Genomic DNA, 24,214 nt, shown 5'->3' with positions numbered 1-24,214 from the left:
TGCAATACAGCGTGCTTTCAAGCTAGTCTCTTGAGTTAGTGTCAAGAAGGCCAAGGATGACGGAGTCGTCACAAAAATAAATTCAGTCGCACACTGTCACAAACACAGCGACACACTTTGTCCTCATCTGTCTTGTCTTAACAAAACTTTATTTTCTTTTCCTCCTTTTGTTGACACTTGTGTTTCTCCTTCACCTTTCTTTAACTTCTTGTTCGAGTCCAACTGTGAATTTAAAAATTGATTTAGCCTTTTTTGCACACACCAAGAGAACTACACATTTACCCCACACTAGACCTGCAGTAACAGCACAAAATGTCTCTTGAATCGTATTATGTGTCTGTGGTTGAAACTATACTGAAAAATACAAAAATATGGAAGGATACATTTTACATTGTTACAATAGTTTAATCCGATTCTCTGTTTTGAAACAATGGGTGAGATTGCTGAGTGATGAGGGTGGCATGGTGGGGCAGTGGTTAACACTGTCACCTCACAGCAAGCAATACGGTTCACAGGTTTGAATCCCTGCTTGTGCAGTTGGCATGTCCTCCCTGTGTCTGTATTCTCTCCGGTACTCCAGCTTCCACCCACATTTAGGTAAATTGGAAACTCTAAATTGCCCATAGGTTTCATTGTGAGTGTGAGTGGTTGTTTGTCCCTGGATGTTGTCTCTGTGTACCCTGCCTTTCGCCCAATGTCAGCTGGGATTGGCTCCAGAGCCTCAAAGTATAAGACGTATAGATAATGGATGGATCGATGGACAGAACGTTTGTTTGACTTTTAGCATTTTTAAGTCCCTGTTCACACAGAAAAGTGCGAGGTGCACTGAAAACTGCAGGAGCATTACAACGGAGAGAAAAAAGTGGAACGGTGATTGATCACAATGAAAAAGTTCACAACAAAACTAATGATTTTTTTCAATGTCATTCATTGTGGGGAGTGGTGTGCAGGGAGTCAGCAGAAAGTCAGACCTCTCACCAGAGGGCATTCATGGGTGGAGGAACTTGCCTGAACAAAGTGTTTGGCCTTCCTACGCGTTTTTATCCTCAAGCACTGTCAGAAGGTCAAACTCTAAACACCAATGCTATCAGACTGCGACAAACTTTATCTTAAAGGATGAATCCTACTGATTTTGGGGATCCACTGGCTTTTTCTTTTCGTGCCACCAGTAGAATGGTAGGTGGTTATCGAAATGTAGATTTGTCGATTTACATTCATGCTCTCTTTAAGACGATTTTGCTGATTCTCCTGCCTTTTCAAGTAGCATTAATTTGTTGTTTATGACCTATTAACTGCAAAACTGAATCAACCTCAGAAAACTGAATCAACCTCAGCTCTATTTTGCATTTGGCTTTAAATGCAAATGTGCAAAATGCATAAGGCTGTGCATAATGAGACCTAATACCTGTGACACATCAGAATGTTGTTGTAAATGTCATTTTATGGCTGCCTGATAACATCATGAACATGTCCTGCAACCACTTGACAGATGGAGCAACTATGTAATATATTTTTTTCTCTATCATCACTTCTTTCCGTCTCTCGGTCTCCTCTTCTCTCTCACTCAGTTTTTTATCTGTCACTCTCCTCTAACTAGGTCATCCCACTCTCACCTCACTTCAAAACACTGCAGCCATATCATCACTTATCTCCATGTCTCCATCTTTGCTCTGTTTCACAGGAGGAGCTGCTCCTTGTTGTTTCATGGTTCACATTCAGCGCCTCAGTTTGTCAGACTTTGTGTTTCCTGCCATTTTGGACTGCGTGGTGGTGTTTATGTAAGAGGAATTGGGAGTGTTGAGTTGCTCTGTGGAGGACACAGAGAGATGTAGCAGTTAACCAGCATATTAATCACTCACCATCCCTTCTCCACTCCTCTCTTATTTACACAACCTGCTCCACCCTCATACTTCATTTGTCAAAATGTTTTTCCTCCTCCTTCCATATCTACATCCATATTATGATGCCCTTGTACTAATAACCTCCGTCAAGGAGCTCATGTTTTTGTGTGCGTTTGTAGTTTTTTAGTTATCAGGAGTATGTAAGAACTACTCAACAGATTTCCATGAAACTTTGTGGAGGGGTGGGGAGTGACCTAAGGAGGAACTGGGTGTATCCTGGAATTGTGTTTCACTTTCTTTAACATTTTTCAACATTTTCGTTGGTTTCTCAGAATAATTCATGGATCTCATTGAAAGAAATCAGGCATGTTTTGGGGACCAATATGTATGATCAATTTGGTGCAGGTCTAAATAAATCTGGATGTAGTGATTTTAAATGTTTTTTAAGGAGACTGTTGGGCCTTGTTTATTTATTTTGTCTTATATTTTCCACCTTGCATCTCCCTCTCACCTTTCACTGTTATTCCCCTTCTTACAGTTGTATCGTTATGCTCTGTAGTCGTAGCTTTTCTGTCTTTCTTCCCTCTATCCCTTTCTTTTACGTTCTTCATATTCCACCTTCTTGCGAGATCTCCCTCACTGCGACAACATTAGAGCACCAACATAGCACTACCAGAGATTATGCAAGGAAAGAGAAGTAAGTGCAACGACCCCTCACAGCGCAGCAGCAAGTGATGGGCACCCCCTCTGAGCGATGTTCTGGGGTTGTCTGTCACTGCACTTTATCTGGTGCCGAAACGCACCCTCTTTGCACTCCATAAGCTGCAAAGCTGTCTGTGCTCTGTGTGACAGCCTCAGTGTCACCATAGCAGAATTTGCTCCGGAGTCTTGTTTGTCTCTCGCGCCCATCCTTTGGTTTCTCGGCGCTAAACGGGATAAAGGCCCCTTATTTAATCTGGTGAAAATGTATAATTTAGCAGAATGTGTGTCTAGATTTATTTAAACTGTCATAAGCTGTGCATTTGTCAGGTGTTTTGTTTGTACTTTGCAGTTCATATTACCTCCTCATTTGCTGTTTTGTAATGTGCATGGCGTGGCTCTTTTTGTCGATTCTATTTAGTGTTTTTTGTAATTGCTGTTACTTGAATCACTTTGCTGGTCTATTGTGCTGTCTGTTTTCCCACAATGCCTCTGACCTGCTTATTTAGTGTAACATACAGTTATTTAATTGGATTTGTATAGTAAAAGAGTATAGCTTTCAAGTTATAATTTAACAGCGTTTAGCAATCTCATATGTAGTCTTCTTCTATTTAGTTGTCCTAAATGTGCTGGTGACAAGCATAAAGGGTTTCGTAACATTTCCTTAGACCTGGTGCACACTAGAGGATTTTCCACCCTTAACCGAAATTGTTTAACATGAGAGCACAGACACAATGACAGATTTAACCGATTTTTAACATTATCATCTTCAGAACACACACCAGTCAATTTGGGCAGAATGTATGACCACACGCACTAACAATTTGTAGGAAACAATTTCACAGTGGCAAATCCAGAGAGTTGGGATCACAAAGAAACTTCTTCTTCCTTTCTTTTACTGCGGTGTGCAAAAAAACTTTAGGTGCATTACCGTACCTTCTGAACTGAGGTGTGGAAAACTTGCATAATTAAACGTGACTTCAGAAGAAAAACAAACATGGAAAAGACTGACGTCTTCGGTTCTTCTTTGCAGCAAAAAACAAAAAGAGGGTGAACTCATGGCAGAGAAGGCGGGATTATATTATACATTTTGCTGCACGAGCTGGAAGTGAGTTGGAAATGCATCGTTGTTTTTAGTCTCAGTTGTACAAGTATTCAACATGCGGTCAGCTTGCTCTAATTGGCTATTATGGAGTTCTGTCGTAGCCGATCATGGTAAATATCAAACATTTTTTATTGATATTGATTTGCGATCAGGGAGGCTCCGACCGTTAGCTCTCAGATCACATTTCAGGATTATAGGGCGAATCCGGTTTAAAATATCGGCCAGATTATCCCCTAGTGTGCAGCAGCCCCAAGAGGGACGTCATCCCTCCCTTACTTATTTCATCTGAGCACTTTCCAAACACTGGATATTACCACTCCTGAAATATAGGGCAGTTCTGAAGTATATTGCATTAGTCAGCACACTCGTCAACAGATGAGGTTTAGCACAGTGATACTTTTTAATTAACATTGTTTACATTCATCTTGCATCCATCTTACATTGATCTTGCAAACAAGGCAGCTACTCGCCAAGGAGAATAGACAAATCCCTGTCCCCTAAAACTAAAAGCAAGCGTATCGACCTTCACATCCCTTATCAGGCCACTTCACGCGCACCTACTAACCCCCCACCCACCTCCCCAACCCCAATATGCACACACACCTCCCTCCTGACCCATCTAATCCTTAATTACCATGTCTAATTAGGCCTTGACAGCAGAGGTCAATCAACTAATTACAGAAACACAGGATGAAAGGAAGACGGAACAGAGGGCCAGTCAGTCAGAGACCTCACAGCCATGATTAAAACCTCAACATCGCCATCATCTCGGCACGGACATACATGTGCTGCCCACCACTCGACCTACACTTCAACTGAGTTAAATACACGTGCACAAGCTCACAGGCATGTGCAGGCTTCAAGAGCAGGAACATACCCTCGCATTTATGCAGTACATACACACGCATGTCAGCCTCTCTCACACATGATAAGTGCATGGACAGTAAAGGCTATACTGTGTGACAGGAGATTCCCCCATGATGCAACTTGCCTTCAGGCCTTTCATTCAAGACCGCCACTTCCAGCCTCGTCTCTCATTGATCTACAGCTGACAACTCTAGTCGATCTATTGGTTGTGTGGGTGTGTGGGTGTGTGTTTGTGTGGGTCAGGTGATCTGAATGTTGGTATTTAGTTATGTGCACGTATGTGAATGTATGTGTTTATGCATTTGTAAGCATCTGTGCATGTGTGCACGTATATTGTCTGCCAGAAGTGAGAGTGTCTTGTGTTAGGGTAAGACCTGGATCAATCCTTGATGAAGTATCTCGTATTTTATAGCCGCATCAATACCAGGATCAGTGTCTTAATCAGCCCTGTGTATATGGCCTGGATACAGAGTCTCCGGGGAAATGCTGTTTGGAGCCCCATCGCACACAACCCCCCACCTCCCATCATCAACGTAACATTTATGTACAGTGAAGCTGCTACAGGATGCAGCATTATTCAGACTAACGACGGTTGATTATTTGCTCCTCATAAATGATGCCTACATGATGGGACAGATATTGGATCTTTTCATAATGAATTCATAATTTCATCTTCAGTGCAGTGCTTTGCTCCTACGGGCTTGTTGGCAGGCTTGTCAGTTAGTTAGCTCATCAGAGCTTCATGAGCACATTAAGGGTCGTCTTACAGAGAGAAGTGCTGAAGATCAAAAGCTGGAAAAAGGGAGCAAAATGAAGGCTGTGGTTTTCTACAGCCATAGCAGGCGGTCATTTTAATGGCTGGACATAGAAACACTTCTTATCATCATTTATTTACTAAAGATAAGGCAAGAAACATTCTGTATTTTGTTAATGTCAAGAAATCCCATGAAAACACCCAAAATAATATTAGTTCTATATTTCTATTACTTTTCTAGGAATCATTAGAGAAGCCAGCTCTAATTAGTTGGATGAGCTGTTATATGTTCAGTCCAAGCTCAGCTCAAAGTGTTAGCCATAGACTGCGTCTCCACTTCCTCCTACTATCCAGAAATGTAGCCAAAATAACCCAGGTACAAATGCTGCCATCTTGTTTATCTTTTAACCGGAGTCTGTGCAGTAGCGATTGGGGGTTGGAGCCGTGGTAGCGACATATTGTCAATATACATGCTCGACCAATCGTACATCAGTCTCAGCTGTCAATCAGGATGTTTTATCTCCCTGCCCCCTTTTTTTTTTTTAAACCAATAACTCATTTAGACCAAACTTACTGGAAAAATAAACATTTGAGCATAGTGTGATAATGACAGACACCAACTTTACATTTTTTTTAAATTTAACATGTATATTGCCTCATTAGTTCGGTCTTTGTCCCATCCACTAACATGGAGGAGACAGAGTTTATGGCCTTTGCTGCAGCCAACCACAGGGTCGCAATCGAGACACTCTGGCTTTTGGGTTGAAGCGTGTTGGCTAAGCGTGTGTTAGCTGATTAGTTAGTGTGTTGCTAACAGAGGAATCGCAGCGCTCTCTACTGGACAAATATTCTAACAGTGCCACTGGTAATAAAATAATGATGTGTTCCATTACTGCAATTACTTGTAACTTGTCGGCTGTAATGAATGCTGATACGATTCAGTTGTAATTAGCTTAAACTGGGCGATAAAATCGGCCCATCAACATCTCTGTTTGGCTCTTTTGGTAACTGGCAGGTTGTGACTTCAAATTCTGTCTACATTTAATGCATAATTTGTCTCAAAGCTTGTACTTGTATTTGACTGTAAAATCACATGTCTGACTTGTCTCTAATTTTCTCCTCCTCTTCCATCTTTCTCCACTGCTCTCTGCTCCTCCCTCCCTGCAGTGTTGTAGTGCATTAGGGGAGATTAATAGAAGGTAGTCATGTTACAAATCATCCGCTGTGCCTTTCCCTGTTCATCCTCCACCCCTCGGTTACTCCTCACCTCCTCAATCCTTTCATGTCTCTCTCGTTCTCTTTCTCTCTCACCATCCCTCCATCTCTTTCGCACTTCGCCTCTCTCATAAACAGCGAGTGGTCAGATTGCAGGCCAGGCCAAAGGAGCAGACCATTTATCCACCTCTGAATACTGGAAACCTGCCACAGGTGCAGTGGAGCACAATAAGTCTTTCTCTCATGAATACACAAGCATTCATTTGCTGCAGAGGATGCTATCCAAAGTGTGTGTGTGTGTATCTGTTGATGTGTGTTTGAGACCATGCCATCATTATTTGCATGTAGGTGAGATAAATAGTAATGCTGGGCAACCTTTAAAACTGGCTCCATAGAAAGTCTTCATCTAACATGCCCCTGTAGGTCCAGCCAAACAGTTTTTCTTATCTGCCACCCATCTCACCGTGGAGCGGGATGCCCACTTATCGTAAGGACAGTGGTTCGATTCCTGGCTCCTTGTATCTCCTCGTCATCTCTGTCAAGACACTGAACCAAATTGCCTCTTACATGTGAGTGGGATGTCATGCTGATAGAGAAGGGCTCTATATAGAAGCGCTGTGTGTGAGTTGGTAAATGTCACTTGTGTAAAGAGCTTTGAGTGGTCGTTAAGACAAGAAAAGTGCTCTCATCTTATCCCTTCTTGCTTGTTTGTCTGACTGCCCTCTCTCCTCCCACCCTTTCACACTTCTTTTCTTACTTTCTTCCAAACCGACTCCGCCTCCTGCCGTTGCTCTTCTGTGCCAGCGTGCTGCTCATATTTGTTGTCTTAGCAGTCGGCCTCAGCAGGGGATTTGTATTGGCTTTAATAAGCTCTGCTCTTTGCCACCTGTGTCAGCTGGCGCTCCTTTACTTCTGCCTCGCGTCTCGCACAAAGTTGTTAATGCATTTACATCCTAGCTTGCTGGGAGGCAAGTTTGTGTGTGCTTTGATGTGCATGTTTGTGTATCTTTGTTGTGCGTGTTGTGTTACGTGTGTTTTTTGATATGCTTGCGCATGCATGAGCAGCTCATCCCCGTCATATTCATGACTTAGTCGGTCTCAATGAATTTCAATGTGATGTTATCTGTGGCAGATGGTGACAGTTCATGATAAGACTCCAGTGCTACCTAACCTCCAGACGCACAGTGGTTTATGTATTTACCTGCTAATCCAGCTCCATGACTCCAGCTCTCGCTCTACTGGGCCTCACATCCTTTAAATTTGCCTCTTCACGCCAAAGAGGTTTTATTTACAGACTTGTTTGTCAGAAAGTACCAATACCAACATTATGTGTTCTCTTCTTCTTTCTCAAAATACATGGTATAAAAAGATGGTTGCTTTGGAACAAGGCCTCTTCAAATCAGGGTCATCTTTGCCATCATACAAACCAATACTTCCAGCCCCTTCATCATTATGACCTTGCAAAGACCTTGTAATGTTTGTTCCTCAAAGGAAGAGGCTAGAATTTTGAGTTTTATGTAAACTGTTGTCATGGACTAAGTTGTCTGCATTCATAACAATTTGGTCCAGACCCCATAAGCTTGCATATGTGTAAGTCCCAAAAGTGATGTGAAGTTTTGGAAGTCATTTGTATCCTCTGTACATCAAATGAGGCTTTTGGACATGACTTTAAATTTCCCTGGGTTATGGGAAAGGTGGGTCCTTTAAAAAATACATCCTTTTTGTGCTCTTTTTAATTTTACTCATAAGTCACACATTACTAATGTTGAAATTTGTGTTATAAACAGATGGTTGTTACTCTAATCAGTAGAGTAAAAAGTGTTTTTTTCTAGAAATATACTTAACAATCTATATGTTGAAGATTGCATGTGTGTTTATCTGCTTTTCAGTTTTGTCGTCACATTTACCTTGAAAGGATGATGCAAATGTTGTTTTGCAGTACCTTTGATAACTGATTAGTTTCCATGTGATTGAAAAAAACTGTGCTTGATCTGTTCTGGGTTTTTGGACTTTGATCCAGTCGCGTTCAGCGGGTGTCTTTCTGTGTAACTGTGGCTTCTGGGGTAAATCCCCAGCAGCACTATATCTAAAAGACCGTCTGGCTGATGAAAGCATGTGATGAAATGATCTGATATGTCTTCAGTTGATGAACTCCAACCAAAATTACGACCTGATGCAAGCAGCATGCTGCTGACTGACTGAATGATTGACAGACGGGACGTGCAGTCTCTTATCAATAGCGCACACTGACAGAGAGGGACACTCAGAGGCCAGTTCACAGGGGATGTGTGTCAACAATTTTCTCTGGAAAATGACACACTGGCTGCATTTATCTTACTTGTAAAAAATATGGACATTCTTCACTTCAACTTGAGGAATTGTGTGTGCCGTGTGGAAGACTAAAATGAATCGTCTGGAAGCTACTGTTGGTGAAGATTGAGTTGTTTGCCATTGTAAAGGTGTTATTGTCAAGTCCAAATTTTGATCTCAGCAGTCAGATCAATCAGTCATCACACAGTTTATGTCTTTAACCCATTAAGACCTAAGGCCCCATAGAAAAAGCTGAAGATCATCATGAAATACAACATTGCAGAGTTTTAACCTTTGGCTTTTATTGCAAATCATTGCATTTGTCCTGTAAACTGGATATGTGAGTTTTTAAAAGAATATCAGAGGACTTTCAACTCTTGGCCAATGACAGACATAATGACTGATTTAACCGATTTTGGATCTTATAATCTTCAGAACGCACACACACTAGATGATTTGGCCGGAACGTAGGAAACAATTTCACAGAAACAAAACATGTGTAATTAACATGACTTGAGAAGAAAAAAACATGGAGGAGGGCCGACGCCATGTGTTCTGTTTTGCAGTGCAAAACAAAAAAAGAAGAGAAAAGTATGGTTGAAATCATGGCTGAGACGGCAGAATTTGCTTATACATTCTGTAGCATGAGCTGGAGGTGAGATGGAAATGTATTGTTTTTAGTTGCAGCTGTACAAGTAGGCTACATCCGCTTGGTGACGCTTCCGGGTCACCTCACTGTCATTGGCTATTCCGGGTTTCTGTCGGATCCGGTTATCGTAAATGACAAACATGTTTCATGATATATTTGCGATCGGTGAGCCTCCGACTCAATTTGTGGCATTAAGATTATTTTGTCCCTCACATTTCAGGATAATTTGGACTGGACTGACCTCAAGTCTGGAACGCTCCCATCATTGTCGAAAGGGGTAAATCGGGTCTAAAGTCGGCATGATTATCCTCTTGTGTGCAGCAGCCTTTACACTGATACTGGCTCTTACTTCCTCATTCCTATTCTCCACATACATGTCTCTCACCCTGAACCTTGACTAGTGGCTGTAATGTACTGAGATGTGTTGGACTCAAATGCTCGACTCGGAGACAGAGATGATAAAGAATAACTTTTACTGAATGGTTTCGGTACACGGAGTGGCAGTCCAGTAACAAACACAATATTCCAATGAGTGTCAGGCAGTAGCAGGGTTCGGTGAAGATCCAGTCCAGGTTCGGTACACGGGTAGACAATTGTTTGAACAGGCAGAGGTACCGACAGGGAAGAAGCAAAAGCGGAGTCGATAACACAGGCCGGGGTCGGAATCACTAGAAACTTAATTATCATGGAAATCGCTGGGACGCTTGCGACACGGGGAAACAAAGACGAACTGGCAACGCGACACAGGAACACACAGACTAAATACACTAGGTGACGAGGAACAGGTGCAAACAATCGGGGCGGAGCAGACAATCAACAAGGTGGAGCACACACAAGGCAGGGAGTGAGGAGTCTGAAACGAGAGGAGAGATGAGTAAACAATCACAACACAGAACAGAAGAATAAACGATAAATATCAGGCCAACTTAACTTAGTAAGCAGGACTGGACCTAACAGTGGCTCAGCAGGCACATTAGAGTCTTCTCAGTTATCCCATGAAGTTGAACTTGACCCTCAAGTTGAGTTGCTTTTCTTTCAATGCGTTTTGTGCAAAGGGATGAAATGCACGGTGGAATGAGGTACCCCTGGATGTTTTATTTCTATTGCGAGATTATCCGAGACGAGGCTGGTAACATTTGCATAAAATATCAATCGACCCTCTGTTTACTTTCTCCACAGTCACAGACAAAAATGAAAAGGATGCATCAATCAAAGTTGGCGAGATGAACTGATTATGGGGCGATGCATTGTGTGGTGAGCGTGGCAGGCAGAGAGGCGAGCAGGCAAACCGGTAAACGTGAGGGGATCCTGAAGCACGAGGAAATAATGATGTGATATCCTTACATCTGTTCAATGCGCTGATGAACAGAATCTTGTAAATTTGGAATTTCTCAAACAATACCTCCCCTCAGCTCAGTATTTATCTATATATTTGTATTTATTTATTCACACTGTCTTTGTTATTAAAGTTAAATATGATATTTCAGTGGACAAGTGCAATAAAAGTTAGTGTCGAGTCTCAACACTAGCAGATGTTTTTTTGCCCACCTACATATCTTAGCACTGCAGGACTTCACAGCCTTTAAACTTGTTAATATGGAGGTGCCTGGTCTACGCTTGTATCTCTATCAGCGCTGCACTAATGGTTTTTCACACTAACAGAGCAGCTGGAGCAAGAGTGGATCCTCTTTGTGCCAATAGGAGTGCACACAATTAGATAACTGCTGCTAACTTAAACAGGCAAGTTCAATGGTGTGACGCCTCAGTGTGCTGTACTCTGTAATGTGAGGTCAGCATGTAAGACTGTCGGTATGCAGGCGGGTGGAGAGGAGAAGAGTGGGGTGGACAGGGAGCCACTTGAGAGGAGTTTCCCTGCCGTGGCTTGGGATGAATACAGGAAACATTTCCTGCTATGAGCCAGACTTATGTAATAACATCATTATATAAATGACATGGCTAACAGTGGGTCACATCTGAGCTGTGACTGTGGCACAGACAGTTCAGTGTGTGGGTTTCCATGGACGATGTGCGAAGATGTCATTTGTGTTTATATCTCTTGTTAAACCAAACAAATTATTCAGTTGAATAACCTTGGTAAAACAAATCCAGAGTGAGTGAGAGGGCTTACCAGAAACAATGCCTGATGTTAGTCTGTATAACTCAAAGAGCTTGTTTATCAATGGTTTCCTCCAAGGCTACAAATTTGATAGAAAATATTTAAAATTGGCTTTATTCATTTAGAATAATGAAATGAATAAGCACTGGGAATTATTTTATATCCCAAAGATGATGTTACGTTTTTTAAAAGCTGCCCAGAGTGAATATTAAGAGTATCATGGTAAATCTGACTTTTAAGTGAAAAGTAAAAATAAAAGAGCAAATCTTCCACATGCACATGTTACAAGTTAGGGATCATCATTTTTCACGCTACCCCAGAGCAGGGATCATGACTCATGTGCCCAGAAAGTCAGACGGGGGGCTTCCCAGATTAATGCATTTTCGGGTACCTTACTCCCGATGCATTTATCTCCTACAATTTAATCATGAGAATATATGCAAAGAAGGATTTACAGAGATTACCCCAAGTTTTTAATTTTCTGCTCATGAGCCAGGGGGCAGAAAAAATAAAATAAAAACAGAAACTGTATTTATTAAAAGCTAAAATTACAGAAAATAGATTACAGCAATGTGAAAGTGTCCTTTAAGTATTGGAAAAGGTATACTATTTAAATTGTTGTATTCATTACACTGGGTTGGGATGGTGAGAATCTAGCCAGTAGCTTTGATCACGTTTCTCTGGGTTGTATTTTGTGAAGACAAGTAGTCTGGGGTATTGGGGAGATGGAACATCCCTGCTGGACTGAACAGATGCTCAGAGGACAGGGATTTTTCATCCACAAGCAAACAAACAAGCTGCTATCAGCAGAGCAGAGCAGCAGACCTGCTGGGACAAGAAAGAGCTAAAAAAAATGGCCTCCCTAATGATAAATGAGTAATTAAAACATCTAGTAATCAATTATTTTGTTTCCTCCATATGAAAGCCATGTATTTCCTGTTGACTACGGGCTAATAAAATTAAACTTTAAAACATTTGACATTATGAAAATGAGTGATTTGGAGGATATATCTAGTGTACAATATAAAATGCTAATTGATTATGCATTTTATTTATGCATATATATATATATATTTTTACAAATTTGTATATATACATATATATATAGTATTTGTATATAATTATGAATTTGTATGTATTTATATATATATTTAAATATTTAACATGTATTATATATTTTGTATATATTTGAAATTAATATTGCATGAGCGGCAAATAACAAAGTATAGCTGTTATTTTCTACGCCTTTACTTGTACTCCAAGTTATATTCACAGGCCAAACATGGTTTGTCGGTCCCTGCAGGAAAATTATCTTTTGACTCATCTTCCCTCAGGCAGGTCACAGATCAGGTTCAGCATAATAACAACACCCGTGGAGCTGGTAGACCAGATTTACAGTTGGTGAGGCACATCTGCCCACAGCCTTCACAGTAATTGTTGCATTGTAGCATCAGACCCTTTGTGTCTGTTTGCCAATGTTAGTCACACAGAAACACTGGAGGTGAAGAAAAAAGAAAACTTGGCAGAGTTCACTCACTCCAATACTTGATCTATCTCTGCAATTTAAAGGGCAAAGGAGTGAAGATCTATTACTGATTTGTTAGTTAGATTCAGATTTTCATCTATGCATCTAAACACTTTGTTCTTTAAATGTTGAAGTGCTTCTATTCTCCTGTTAATGTCTGTGTGCCTGTGGTGTGTTTGCGAAGCAACTCTGAGTGATTACCACGTAGAGCAACAGCACAGGCTCTCTTACCTCAACGAATTAAGCCCGAGTGCCAGGCCCAGGGGGAAGAACTCTTCATCAGAGGACCATGGAGAAGATAAAAGAGTGCTACAACTCAATCACTCTCTGGTCACTGAGTTTAACAGGAGACAGAACTCAGTGTGACACATGCAATGCATCGAATTACCACAAGATGCACAGATAGAGGCAGGAAACAAACAGAAAAAGTCATAAATGTGGTATTCAGTGCTGCATCAGAAACAACAGTGACATGGCTGTAACATAATATATGAAATTTGCACGACACTCTAGGATAGACAGCTATGTCAGCAGAGGCAGACATGCACATATATGACACGCATACATATGTATGACACCCACAGTTGGATGCACATGTCACAAATCATATCCACTTTGTCTCTCACTATTACTTTTTTATTCATGCTCCCAGAAGCTTGTGCACATGGGTACACAAATGCCACAAGAATCCCGTACTGTGATTACTGCCTGCAGTCACAAGGTCAAGCCAGTGACTCAAACAGCGATCCCAGAAGACACCACTTCCCCACAGGACATGAGAAAGGCCAGGACGACCAACAAGCCAACAAGCAGGACCTCTGCTGGGAATCACGGCAGGAGAAACTCGCCGTGGGCTGGAGCCCCTTGGAGATGTACACTCAGCAGCAGCAGAGGATCAAAGCCTATCGCGAAGAAAATAGATCAGATTAATGACACCAAGCTGTTTCTGCAGCTCAGAGTCGTGGTGACCATGATATTGACCATGATGGCTAAATCTGCTCATCCACAAATATTGTATTGTTTTTACAGTTTTTCTTTGGTATTGTGAACATAAGTTTCATGGCCTAAACTCCAGCGTGCAATAGCATGCTGAAGCTTATTACTGTTTTGGTAATCAACTGTCTGGGACCAAATTAGTTTTATCCACGTGTAAACCCACCCTGACTAATGATCTATCCACTGATTCCAGAAGTCTCTGTGAGTCTGTCTGTATGTGGCTCGCATATCTCAAGAATCGCTCATCTTATTGCCTTCACACTTTGCATGTTTATTGTAAAGTGCAGACTCAAATTTGCAGTGGCATAATTTATGCTGTCGATCATGACAACAGTGTGTTAAAAACAGCGGGTGCTTTTACGACAAAGAGTACTGATTCTTCAATTTCGGGGGTTCTGCATACTGAGTCGAGCCTCACAGCACTTTGAATAAACAGGTGAACAGCTCTTTGTGCAGTAGTGGTGGCACAGCTTCAGGGTTCTATGAACTGAATCCAACAGTCGGTCGTTACTTGCTGCTGCTCAATTACTGCAGGTCACTTTTACAGTTTCACAAATAAAGCAGCTAGAGGCATCATCATAGGCCAAACAAACAGCCTATAAGTGAGTACTGCACTTGTAGATTCAATTTATAATTAAAGGATTATTCTGGTCTATTACACTTTGGTTCTTGTACTTTTGGTCATAATGCTGGGAACATGTTGACATTGCTGCAAGGAGCAGCTTTGCCACACTCAGCTTGGAGATGGAACCATAGTTAGCAAAGTTAGCGGTTATCTATCACCACCGTAAATGACCCCTTTCACAAACAAGTTGATCATATAAAATTTTGATTACTATCGCTTTGACTAAAAACGTTACCCCAACAATCGCCTGCATCGTTTAACATCTTGTTGAGAAATTTGTGTTTCATTTCAGTTATTTTTCATTTTCTCCCACTGCCTATGACTTTTAGAGAGACTCCATTTTTTTTATAACTACAAATACCTTCCTGCCATATCAGTTACACAGCCTATCTTTCGATTGTTGAGACATCGCACCAGGTGAAACATACTGATAGCGGCACTACACACAGCATGACAGGCAGAGGAAATGAAGCAGAACCATAGATCAGAGTGAGGAGGAGGCTCTCTGAAGGACGAATTTGTCAAGCGTCCCTCGACCCACATGCAGATAGATTGGAGGCAGTCTCATTAAAAATAATTGTCCTTGAAACGTATGCCCATCCAGACCCTGAGGAATACCTTTGGCTCTCAGGGTTGGTAATTGAAGCTGACCACAGTAAATCAGCCCCAGCGGTTGTTGTGTCGACAACCTGGGAGAAGATTAAGCTGGTATCTCGGCATCGGGAGAAATCGGGATTTACTGCACAAAATAACACAGTCACAGACAACATAAGTCAAGCTAAATGGACGTGTGTGTCTTTGTGTGTTGATGTTTGTTGCGGTGTGTAATGGGAAGTAGTGCACTGATCAGTATGATTACACACTGCAGCCCGAGAACGTTACCAGCACATTAACCTTTGCTGTGAGTGTTAAATATTGGTAGTAAATTGTACATAAACATCTCCGATTACTAAGATGGCATGACCTTTCTTGGAATCATTGAAGTAGCTGCATTTCTTGGCTTAGCCTGGGCCGACAATTAAAAACTTTCATTGTCGTCTCGAGGGCCTGTCAGATGTCAGCGTGGGGAGAACGCCAACATTTCTGGGACATAACAGCGCAGTATCTAACGTCTTACTGTGCCCCGTGAAGGGTTGAGAGATGATAGTTTGACTCTAACTTCTGTCTCGTTCCAGACACTGATTACTCTCTGTGCAGTTAACTTGCAGCTTCAGCTAATTAGCATCAATGGTAATTAGCGGAGTCGTTAAGAGCCTTATAATCAACTTTTCTCCTTCACTCATTTAACTCCCTGGGGCTGTCAGGTCTGTCTGTGTTGGTTCCTTTTCCTCAGCAGGCTACATGCATTATACATGCTGGGTTACGGAGCTTATTTTTGTGAAATGATGATGCTGAGTCAGTTTGAAATTAACTCAACAACAACAACACAGTCCCAGGCTCTCTGCAATCATGTGCATTGCTTAGCATGGATGATCGCTGTACACGGTGCTCAACGGAGGCAGGCGGTGGGTGCTTATGGGACATTGGGGCGGACGTGGAGCAGATGAAAACATTAGGAGAAATAGTGTTGGTTTATTCATTCATTTAGTTTACAATGGAGACATGAAAGTGGCTTATAAATTCTTAAATTCATAAATTCTTTATATATAAAGATATAAATGATTTAGTGAGTGTTTAGACAAGACGACTGGGTTGGTATCATGTCGTATGATTTTTCAAAACGAAAGAAAAGTGCAGTGAACACGGTGATAGTAGATACAGGCAGGTTCTGTGACTTACTGATCTAGTAGAAAAACGCCTTAAAATGCCATTTTATCCCGGAGCGCTTTCATTAAGTAAATGTCCATCTTTTATCTCGGTGTCTGTTCCTCTCTCCTCACCCTCTTCAACAGGGCTCATTTTCCTTTCCCACAGTTACTCCAGTTGTATCACGTTCCACCATTTCTGCTACCTGGGGAAAGCTTCAAACAGCTGCTGGGCAAAAGTGCTATTCTCTTCCTGTTTTGGTTGCACAGAAACACTAGCATTTTCTTTGTACTGTATATAAAACTTTCATTTTGCCAGGAGCAAAATATAATATTGTCAATTTAACCAATTAAGCACTCAGCTCCTCTCTTATTAAGCATTGTAATCCCTAAGCCTTGTCTCTAACAAACAAATCAAAAAGGTTTTAAGCAGAAGTAGACAGCATTTATTATGATGTTAAAACTGATTGCACAGTGTAATGGCAATAGAAAAAAACGATTATATTGGTCCCATATAAGCTTTGCTTTTACCATTTATTCTCTTAGATGCGTTTTGCACGAAAAAATTACAACTTCATTTGCGGCACAAAAGAACTGCATCGTCCATTGCGTATCTGAAACAAGACAGAGAATAGCACTTCCCATTCTCCTCCATCTCTAGTGATGGAAACAACAGAAGGTGGAACAGCTAAATTGACAAAAACAACTCCCCGGGAAAAAGAATCCCTTTGACAGAGGAATAAAAGCAGGAGGGGGGTGATGGCGCAACAGACGCAGAAATTAAAAAAACAAAAAGAAAACAAATATCTTGAAAAAGCGGTGACACGCACGTGGAAGTGTTGATAAGAGCTGATGACGGTGTCGGGGTGCTGTAAACAAAATCCCATGATCTATGCAGTGGAGTCAATACTTCACTTCCTGCCTCCGCCTGCTCCACCCGACTGCTCCACCTCTCGCCTGAATAATGCAGAGGATTTGTTGCTGTTATGAACGCATCTGTGCAGAGAACCTCCCGCTGTGTTGTGCATGTGTGAAAGGCAAACTCTGGGTAAACTCCGTAGCCAATTCTCCGGGTTTTGCCCAGAGGTCATGCCTGTAAATGGCTAAAGTAACATAACCAGCCAACTGAATAATACTACCAGACTCATAACTCGAGTTTATTTGTTGAAAATGGTATTTTTACCGATGTTTTCTGCTTTGGACAGAAGCAGAGTCACTCACCTTTTCTCCTGCTGCTTCACTCTAAGGTTACTACCTCTTCCCTCATACAACCCCTGCTGATTTTACTTGTTTGTGCCAAGCAATTATTTTACTCAAACCATGTTGTTACTATGCAATGCACATTGTTACAATAGCGTTTGCCAGTTCACATGTTCAGTGTAACATTCTGAACACTTCAGAATGTGTGGTGTTGACAACTTCCTCAGGAGCCGACTCTGACCTGCGTCCTTACCGGTGTCTTGTTACTGCAGTGTCTTTATTACAGTTAAAAAACAATTATACCACCTGGAAGTGCTGGGGGCACAAAAGTTGCCTGTTGTCCCTTAATTTTGAAAATTATTAGGGTATTCAAATTATCAAACAAGAATAAAAACGATTTTTAAATAGATGCACATACATATACTCTTATCGAATGTCTCTGCTTTGCCTCATGATGTAATAGGTGGCAGTGGATAGATTATTCACGCAATTACTTTACAGGTAGTGGGCGTAGGTGAGAAGTTGGTAAGCCCCTGTTGGGACATTGGCAAAAGCAAGGGTGTGAGTTGTGTGCGTGTGTGTGAGTGTGTATTTTGGCTGCATGAGGCCTAATGTGTTGGCATGTAGTCATCCTCGACTAATCATCAAAACACACACCTACTCACCCTCCATGTGGAGAATCACAGAGTTTTCACAGGCTGTTGTCACACCTGTTGCTCATGGTGAATATGGAAAAAAAACTGTGTGTGTGTGTGTGAGCGATTTTGTGCGTGTCGTTGTATGTGATTGTTTTTGTATTTTTGTGCTTGTCTGTGGGTGTACGGTACATTGGAGTAATGAATTCTAGTTCGTTACAAAACAAGACGAGGATTACCGAGCTATGACCCCGCTGATAAATTGCCGTCTGATGTAACACAGAGAAAGAAGGTCGACTCCATATTACAAATGTATGTGTTCATTATACTGTTAAAAATAAGTTGTGCATCAGTGCAACAACAGCCTTCAACTTTGGGGATGTTTTTGTCTTCGCACGAAGGATTTTTTGGACTCCGCTGAATTGAGAAAATTCTTCAACATTTTAGGCTCATATCAGAATTCCTTGTCATTATATAAATATCTTTCTTTCTTTCTTTCTTTCTTTCTTTCTTATTAAACTTACCACAGCTTTAGCAGAGAAACGTGTGATTATATTTCTTGAAAAAGGGAATGGGCAATATACATAACTGTACTTCATTTATTCTATCAGTCCTCATTTTAACCTGACTATGATAAGTTCATTAACGCAGAACTGTTGCCTGGATACAGCCAGATGCAAGACTGTTATTTAACTGACCTTCAGCTATAAAAAAAAAAAAGGAAAAAAACTTGGCAGTGTTTCAGAGCCAGTGTCAATAATAAATATCTAAAAGGGTAAAAATAAGTTAATCATCATCAAAGTGTCTGAGGCCAAACACACATGTTTTAGCGGTATCTGTGGTGGGTCTCTCACTGCAACTGAAATGAAAACAATTCTCCCTTGAATCTGCCGTGGCCATCACTCTCCGACCTGATGCAACCAGATACAACCGTCACCCTCGACTGAACCTGCCAGCCAAGGCCATTTGTTTGCATGAGGGACCTGCCAGCGGAGCCATGTTAGTGTGGCCTCTGAGAGTGCAATCACAAAAAATACATTCACATACATGCACACTCACACACGTGCACATTCAAACATACATAAAATGTGCCATAGTCATAATAATAATAATAATAATAATAATAATAATAATAATAATAATCCATAGCTGAGCGGCATTGACTGCAAAAGCCAGGTTGGCTTTAGTCGTGCTCCTTGGATAAACAGCCGGCAGATTTAATAGCTCATACAACTGGGAGCTAAACCATGAATTATGATAAAGATGATCACTAACAACTTGAAATCTATTTTAATATTCATCTGTAACCAGTGAAGAGATGCTACATCAGAGCTGATGGGATCTTGTCTCCTAGTATTTCTTAGATGCTGAGTAGTTGTGATTTGTATCAGCTGAAGGTGTGAAATTCTTTGAGGAATACAGTGCATTACATAATCTAATTTAGATGAAGTAAAAGCATAGATGACTTTCTCAAGATATATATCTTCTTACTAGCAAGGTCAAGGCTCTGTTTCTTATGAAGTGTGTCCATAACTATGTAATTAAGGCGGGGGGGGGGGGGGGGGGGGGGGGCAACACAACTAGATAGAGAGAAAATTGCTATTTAAATTTCTAGAATAGTTATAAACCTCTTTGAGAAATCTGGTAGGTATTAAATCTGAAGGACTCAAGAAAATCTTTAATTTGGCAATTGTGATTTTTAAAGTGGAGGGACTTAAAAAAAAGCTTTTTTTGGGAAGTTGAATTAAATTTTCCCTTCACTCACTCAGCTCCTACTTGAACTGAAACCCCATTGTCTCCAACATGAAAAACAAAATACTCACAGAGGAATAATCTTTGATGAGTGCTATTAGTTTTCCATCAATGTCCGTTTGGTCGGTTCCCGGAAAGCACTCAATAGCCCCCTGGCTGGAGTGTATACTGACACACTTCCAACCATGGAGTCCCCGACAATCAGTGTGCAAGGGCTGTGGCAAGTAGGTAATTTGGGGAAGTGGCAGCAACCAATGGGTCTATGTTTGTTCCAAGAAGGGAGCTTGTGGTTGGTCCAGATTGCCTCCAACCATAGGGAGGAAACGGTTTGAAGTGGAGAGCCAATCAGGGGAGTTTTGATTCTAATTCTTTAGATGGCAGGTTTCCCTAACCATCCAGGTGGGATGAGCAAGAGACGTGGAGCAGGAGGTCCTTACCTTCTGTTTTTCACTATCTTGGTGGGGAGTGGTTTCCTTCAAACAGTGAAAAACTGGTGTATTTATCCATGGGATGGTGGCATTATAACAGTCTTCCTGAGAGAAGCGCATCCAGCTTGGCTCATACAGCAGCTACCTGTCCAGCAGGCACTAGGCAGTCCTTGCATGGAGGCAGCTGGCTGGCAAAGACCGTCTTTCAAGAGGTGGGGAGCAGAAAATCTGTCTCCACAGTCTCCAATAAACAGACTTTAAGATAAAAACAGAATCAGGATGATAAGAACTAAGGTCAAGCTGAGAGAGAAAATGAATCACAGTCCATTTTTTGGCGCCCAAATTCCTTTCTTAGTTTTCTTCTTTCATTTGCAATTGGGCACAAACAACCATCAACAGTGTCTCAGACTGAATGAAAAATTAATGGGAAACACTGTATCACTGCTGCAAAACCGCCATTCGCTGGCAGGAAAAAGACGACTTTGATGTTAGGCCATTAGGCGTTTGAGACAAGAATGGTGAGAGTGAGACATTACCATCTCTTGGCAGAGAGAACGACTGGAGCACGAAAAGGACACTTTCTTCTCATCTCTCATTCAGCAAATGGGGTGAATTATTGCTGTCAACACATGCATTACCTCCCACCTCACATGGCGTCATACACACACACACACACACACACACACACACACACACACACACACACACACCCTTGGAGGCTTGCTTTACATGTTGGGAAATAAATCAAAATCATGTAAAGTATGGTACAATATGATCCATAACTGTTTGTGTCAAAATGTCAATGACAGCAGCAAAAATGACATGAGTGTGAACCAAACTGAAAATGATTTCAAATGCATTTAGTTATGAGTTATTTCCAATTAAATAAACCCATTCGAATTTATGCTAATGATATGCAGATACAAGAATTAGCCCCGACCCCCTGCTCCTTCGACCAACATCTTACAGTTCCTTAGTTGTTGAAGTATATGTAAGTGGGCAACCACTCAAATGTATAAAGGCACTGAAACCATTAAAAGAAAGAATAAAGTAAAGAAATATAATGTAAAACTTCTCATGAAAACAAACAAGGGCAAATATTTGCACAAACATGCTCTCTCTCTCTCTCTCTCTCTCTCTCTCTCTCTCTCTCACACACACACACACATACACACCCACACACAGAGTCACCCATAGTCCCTAACATGTCTCGCCCACAGCCCTTCTGGGCTCGTCTCCATGGTAACAACAGCAGGGATGGTGTCCTTGGCAGAGATGGAGGGATGGAGAGATGGAAAGAGAGAGAGGAGGTGCAGGGAGAGAGCAGAGGTACGGACACTTGTTGAGCGTTTAAAAGGATTTTAATCTGTTGTGTTTCATGTGTCTCCCATCCTGTAATCATTGTCTCACACTCTCTTTCAATGTGTTTGAGATGTGATGCAAACATAATTTCCCCCCTAAATGATACCTTCATATTTCCACTTTCATTCCGTTATTATTATGTTCTTATATTAACAAGTAGTTCCATCAGCAAGGACAATGTCTTTACGTTTGAGGCCACCTCAGTGTACATCAAGCTTTATTTGTATTCTTCGGTGCGGACCACTCTTCACCTCTGAGTTTTCCCAAGGTCTGCATGAACACAATAACACATCTACATTACATGCACCCCTGAGGCAACAACTGCTTTAATATCGGGCTGTAGTGTTACATTTTGGTTTGCTTTGACAAATAAGATTGTGGTGAAATGTCATGATGCCCTGTAGGTGAAATATCCACAAGGAACTCACACTGGTTCTCTCACTAACTAACAGCAGAATGTCGTTAATAATCAAACAGCTCTACTTGCCATTCCCAGAGGCAGAGTCATTCTTTTAAATCTAAGCCAAGGCTCGGCTTTTAAGTGCATTTTATGATATCAAAAAGAAATTAAGTGAAGAAATGAAATTACAACTCAGTGTTAACTTAATTCTGAGAAATGCCCTTTGAGGCACATTTACCACAGAGTAATGTTCCTCATGTACTGTGAATCCGTGGCTCTGTGGAAGTGCTTCATGAACAAGTATCTATAAAAGCTTCTCTTACTTTGCCTTTGTTGTCTCTGATTCTGCAGTAAAACCCATAAAGGACTATTTTTCATCTCACACCCTCACTTAGAGCTCAAACTCCTCTTTGTGTTGAGTGACTGTGAAGCACAGATTCTTAAGTCCACTCTGTATGTTACAGTGGACTTGCCTCCTGTCTTATGTATCAGCAACTGTGCCGAAATGTGTTCAGAAAATGTCAGCAGGGAAAATCAAGTACCAGATATTGAAAAAATGCACTGACCATCCGGCATCCAGGACCAGAATACAATCCCTGAGCCAGACAAGAAGGGAAAAGTACCTCATGAGCATGTACATGTACTTGTCTGGAGATTTACATGACAGGACGGAAGTTTGACCTTGCTCCTCATCATCACCTCAGGATGAAGGCTATCAATGAGGCTACGTCCTGGGATGTCTTGAGTACAGTAGTGTGTGTGGGCGGTTGTTCATGTGTTTGTGTGTATAACAGACAAGGGTGAGATAGATTGAGATGGACAGAGAGGAAAGTTCTCCCTCCGGTGTAGACACTAGCTGTCTTGATAGCAGATGGGGCAGATCAGATAGTGAGGTCCTCTTGGTGTGCGGGGCTTTCAGCAGGGATACACACATGCACACGTTGGTAGCACATCCTTCACTTTGCATGCTGGTGCTGTCGGAGGTTAGGTGTGCATGGGGGGGTTAATGGTCGACCGGCCCATCATGTGGCAGGATTTCACCTGGTGCTCCCAGTGACCAGCCTGACAAGACAGACAGGTCTGCTGTCAGCATGTGTGTGTGTGTGTGTGTGTGTGTGTGTGTGTGTGTGTGTGTGTGTGTGTGTGTGTGAGAGAGAGATAGAGTGCTGCACAGCTCTACAAGGAAGTAACGCTGCTAAAAACACGTTTTATGTTATAAAAAGTGTAATTTTTTTCATATTACTATTATGTACTAATTTATGGGAAACACTGGAGGTAGAGAGGGGACAAGAAAAAACAGGAATAAAATAAACGACCACGAGAAGAAGAAAAATTAGAGAATATTGTATCTATATGGAAACAGATTTGTGGCATTGGCAGCAGTTTCATTATGCTGTGAAAGTAGATGACACTAAATTTAAAATATGACCTGGAAGATGAAATATTATTCAGAGCTGACTACTAATTTAAGTCCGGGGGGGTACTTTATTATATTAACTTTTGATGCTCTATAAATGCTCTGAGTGTGTGTGTGTGTGTGCACGTGCGTGTGCTCAGCTTAGAGATTGTTTCTTGCTGAGAGTGGAAAGTCATAAAATATTAGAAAAATACTTGATGGCAAAACACATTAAGAATTGCATTAATGTTATAGACAGGGGACATCTTCATGAGACGGTCTACTGGTGACAGCAACTTGATAATCAAGCAGTAATTATAATTGCTGCATCTCCCTTATACCTTCACAAGCTTAGCTATCCACAGGCTTAATGAATGAACGGATGAATGAATTATTATTATTTAGATTGCAATCGTCAGAGCCATCTCTAATTCCAGACGCACAGGCAATGTTGTGAAACAGGCTTGTGTCATATGTAAAGAATGTCAACAATGCCGCGGTCTTACACTGATGTCCTAAAATGGCTTGAATTTTTTGCCATTGATCAATTATTAAGCAAATGATTGTTAGATGCCCCATATCATGTTTTAAGAA

The 24,214-nt window shown here is 41.4% G+C and overlaps 1 long non-coding RNA gene across 4 annotated transcripts in view; it reads left to right on the top strand.

Moving 5' to 3' along the window:
- LOC117762741 overlaps positions 1 to 24,214 on the top strand; it is a 64,973-nt gene that overhangs the window by 6,817 nt on the left and 33,942 nt on the right. For 2 of the 4 annotated variants that reach the window (XR_004614061.1, XR_004614060.1), the window contains one exon: positions 13,734 to 13,840. The exons of the other annotated variants lie outside the window; for them this stretch is intronic. This is a non-coding gene — a long non-coding RNA (uncharacterized LOC117762741). Of the gene's footprint in view, positions 1 to 13,733; positions 13,841 to 24,214 lie in introns of those variants that run through there. 4 annotated transcript variants of the gene reach the window in all.

The sequence above is a fragment of the Hippoglossus hippoglossus genome, chromosome 6, assembly GCF_009819705.1.
Source record: "Hippoglossus hippoglossus isolate fHipHip1 chromosome 6, fHipHip1.pri, whole genome shotgun sequence".
In the NCBI taxonomy this organism is placed as follows: domain Eukaryota; kingdom Metazoa; phylum Chordata; class Actinopteri; order Pleuronectiformes; family Pleuronectidae; genus Hippoglossus; species Hippoglossus hippoglossus.
This window is presented reverse-complemented; position numbering and strand designations above follow the sequence as displayed.